The sequence below is a fragment of the Prosopis cineraria genome, unplaced genomic scaffold, assembly GCF_029017545.1.
Source record: "Prosopis cineraria cultivar Desert tree isolate PC_DT_omini unplaced genomic scaffold, ASM2901754v1 PC7, whole genome shotgun sequence".
NCBI classification, from domain to species: Eukaryota; Viridiplantae; Streptophyta; class Magnoliopsida; order Fabales; family Fabaceae; genus Prosopis; species Prosopis cineraria.
In genome coordinates, this window is record NW_026555338.1 from 18,010,894 (window position 1) to 18,015,626 (window position 4,733).

Below are 4,733 nucleotides of genomic sequence, written 5' to 3' on the forward strand. Positions count from 1 at the left end.
CTAAATTAGACACAATAAGTTACATCTTTAATCACTGGTCTTGTTGATTGGAGATTTGTGCCAATGTTCTTTTACTATGCTTTCATATTTTAAACCATTGAAAGTTAGAATAAATATATTTGAATTAATCCTCAATTATCACCTTTCTACTAACATTAATTTCCTCCATATCAAAAGGAGAAGGGTTGAAGAAATATTCTCAAAGTAGCTGATTTATCATATTTATGTTTCTAATTTTATAGATCAAAAAGAAAATATTTGGCTAAAATGAGCTTTTGAAAACAATCATATTCCTACATATGTTAGCTAAATCCAATTCTTCTATTTCATACTTACCTAAAGATTCTACTACTCTAGAAAAATCAACATCATCATCCATATTATTTACTACTTCATTTGTTGATAAGTTTTGTTTTGCATGATTCAACTGCATTTTGAGGATAGATGTTCATATCCAAAATAATTTTAGATTTCAAGAAAATAATGTGTAATTTAACTTGAGAACAATCATTTATCACTTGCTTTGTGCTTATAGGTCAATAAAGAAAAAGTATAGGTCTTAAAAGTTTGATCATGGCGCATATGTAGGATTTGTTTGGTCAAGAAAATATGAGCATTTTCTTCGTTAATTTATTCCTATATGGTCTATATCACTAAAATGATATAATTTTTTTCTCAATTTTCCCATGTTCATTTGTGGTTTTGGTTAGAAGTCATCCTACTAAGTTGGTGTCTTCTTTGTATTTAGATCTAAACTATGCCATCAGTGATTTTGCATGTAATAACAACCCTATAAGCAATAAGGATAATATTGACATGCCCTCTTCAATTTTGGGAGAAGTGAAAATTTCTTTAAATTGTGACCACATACTTGAATAACCAAATTTCTATTTTCCAAACTTAAGTTCTATATGAAGTTCATGGAGGAGAATTTTAGTTGAGAAATATTGTCAAACCTTAATTTTCTATGATTAATTTATTAAACAATTTTGTGCAAGAGTTTCCTTAAATTAGGCATGAATATGAATCAAAAGTATTCACATCCTAAGTTTAACAATGTAAACATATTAACAAATGGCCCATAATAAGATGAGCATGTGGTCAAATTTTTGTTACATACCACACAATCTAATATATTAGTGTGCTTATGTAAATGTTTCATTAGCTTGTATTGTGGATGAAGGTTGCTAGTTAAATTGTTTATGAAATTTTTGTTCTCAATTATTATCTTGTGCATATTCTCATGAATCTAGTGGAGAGTTGCTTACATGATAAGGCTTGTTGAAAGACAAATGTTAAACATCTTGCATGTTTTTGAAAATAAAACATCAAACTCATTAATTGGCGTACACTTAAGTGTGCCCACTAGAGATGTCTAAGAGTAAATGTATGCTTGACTAATGTAAGGAGCATCTGATTAGGAAATTCATTAAGGAATGTTGAGGAAACATGAATATGACTTGCAGCGTTGAAATTACATAGTGCAATGAGGTTTAAGATCCAAATTATAAGCAAGTTGTGTTTAAATTTTGTTACGTGCTTTTAGTTGTAATTTTGTTTACTTGGGTGGTTTGTTATTAATTTACAATGGTGTCAAGTAAATGGAATTATGAAAATTGTAAAAAAAAAATATATTGTTGAGAAAGTCTTATTGATCAAAGTATAAAGGAAGTCTTAATTTTATCAATGTTATATAATTTGTTAGAGTTCAATCTTGTTTTATGTCTTCAACAACAAAAATAAATGCATCTCTTAGGTTTAAAGTAACTTAATTATTTAGCATTGTGGTTTATAAAAATGCTCATTGTGAATTTTGTCATCTAGTTATATGTGAGATAGCTTTTATTAAAAAAAAGTTCTATGAAAATTGCATTATTACATGTATTTTTAATGATATCCTATGGTTATGATATTTTAGTTTATTATAATTAAGTTCTCAAGTATTATTTTTTGGTTAATAAAAAGAGTTGAGACCTTGTAACACTAGAATATTTGCCTAGGAGATCCTTTACTCGATTGACATGTATTAATCAACATAGAGTTATATGAAATAATCATATACAAAAATGACATTGACAAACATACATTCATGTAACTCTTGATGTACATTGGGATTCATAAGGGTTGTTAAAGGACAAGGAGGTATTGTGTCAATGTCCAATATATAACGGAAATGTTGGCCTATAGGTTTAAAAATAATAGCTAATGTCTTTATGCTTAAAGGCTTGCATTTGGAAAACAAAAATATTTTCTTTAATTTCAAAATGGAATAGCTAATTTGCTAAACCATACAACTTTGTTAGTGAATATCATGGTGTAATAATTTGAATATTTTTTTTACTTCTTTCTAAATGTAATAACTTGAATATCTTTTTACTTCTTTTAAATAAACAAGCCTAACAAAGTAAAAGAACTAACAACTTGAAGCTCAATATTGGTGGAATTTCTTTAGCGATTCACACAATCATATAACTTAGATGTGTTGCTTTTAATTTGTTAAGATTTGTGAACAATTATGCCTTTAATTTCTTTTCCATATACTCCCTTCCCCCTTCTATTTTTCTTTTCATTTAAATTTTCTACAATAATTTGTGCTCTTTACTTTCAGATGTTTAGATGCAAATATAATAGACATTTTTATTGAAATAAGGACTCTTGATCGCCATTATTATCATGTAGATATTTGATTTTTTATACATATTTTACCATTATCTTATGTATGAGCCTATAAGGGGAGATTCTTAACTACTTGATTTATAAAATTTGGTGAGGTTGTCAATTTTATATCAATAATAAGAAGTATATTAAATTATTTATAGGATTGTTTGCAACATTATATAAAAATTGCTGCTTTTAATATACAATAGAAATAAGAAATTCCTTTTATCAAACAAAATAATTTTGGGTGATTAAGTTATAGATTGTATTTCATTGATTAAGTTTGGGTGATTGTGGTGATTGTGGTATATACTTTCATTAAAAGATTCAAGGGCAAAGAATATGAGTATGGAAGACATGGAGGCTAAAATCAAGAAATTAATAAAGTTGGAAGACCATAATAATTATGAGTGTATGAAGCGGATGGATAAATTCAAGCAATCTATGGGTGATATATCAAAGGCAATCTTTAAAATTTCTCTCAATCGCACAATTATTACTCAGAACTCCACATTTTGATCTTTGAGTTTAACAGCTAAAATCAACAACAACTAAGTACACCCCTATATTGTACTCTAAAATCTCATTTCTAATCCTATGAATGAGTTCTTTAATTTAGCCTTTGTAAGATCTACAACAATTTCTACGTGCAATACTTATGTTAAAGAAGACACTAACAAAGAGTATAATCTATCGCGAACTAGTGAAACGACATTGTCATTGACTTTTGGTTTCCATCCAAGTCCATGGTGTTTGATAAGTGTTGTTGTACTCTTCAAAAGTGATTCACTTCATGAAGCATTCAATCCACAAACGTCTATCTACTAAGAGTACCACTAAATAGCACTAGCTTTTGCCACTATCCTTTTAATGGAGAAAGTTCTACATGTAATATCCTCCTTCTTTTATGCCACAATTAAAACCTAAATCTCAAGTAATTAGGAAAATAAGATGATAGTAATCATTAGATACAAAATTCTTATTAGTTAACAAAATGGGGACCCCAAGATTATAAATTTAAAGTCAAATCAAGTCTTGTAAAAAGGCAAAACAAAATTCACAAATACACGAAAGCAAGTAATCATTTCATGAGTGCATTTCTGTAAGAATTTGAAACAAGAAAAATTTTGAAAAAATTTTAAGGCGTGCGTCGTGGCTCATTGGTCGTGTGTCGCAACATGTTTGCCTTTGAGACACTCACTGCGGCTCGCGACACCATGCACCATGGCACAAATGCACAAATTTTGACAGTGAATTCTACTATCAATTTGATAGCTTTAGGGCTAACTTTCAATACGTCTCAAATCTCCGTCCAACATCCAAATGATGTGAACTAGGAGTCTACGGAAAGATCTTTTTGGGCTCTAACTAATTGCATTAGTCTTAGGCTTAAATTATTTTTAAAACAAGAATTGGACACCCTTTTCAAAACATACTCCTTTACCTCAACTTTCACAAATTTCAAGTATCCTATCTCAAAATTAAGGACCACTGGCCACTGACACCAAATGACCACATTCAACTCAAAAAAATTAACTCGTGCAAAGCACCAAAACATAAGAAATATTTCCAGATCAAACTTTTACTACTCAACCCCTTAACTCAAAATCATAGGAAGGGAGAGTTTACCACAATTTTCATCAAGATTTTCCAAATCATCACATAATATGCACTACCCTTACTTGCATTAGTATTTTGGCCTATCAACATAACACATAATAATCAACTCTCTCACTATGGCCCAAAATACCAATTATAATTTACTTTTCTCTTAATGCAAGTAACAAAAAAGGACATTCTAATTGGCAATTGAAATTGTCATACATATAAATTACCCAAAATAAAGAGGCCTACTACAAAAAGATCGTGATCCTAAGCCTCAAGTTGTTTTTCTCCATCCATACTTCTTGAGCTATTTTCTGAAATATTAAAGATAACGGGTGAGTACAACTACTCAGTAACTAAGGTCTGACTAGCTCATACTAATGCATGACATCTAATTTAAGTGCAAGAGGAAATTAATATCAATACTCAAACCCATGTGAGACATTTGAAAATTTAATATTCACAATTTA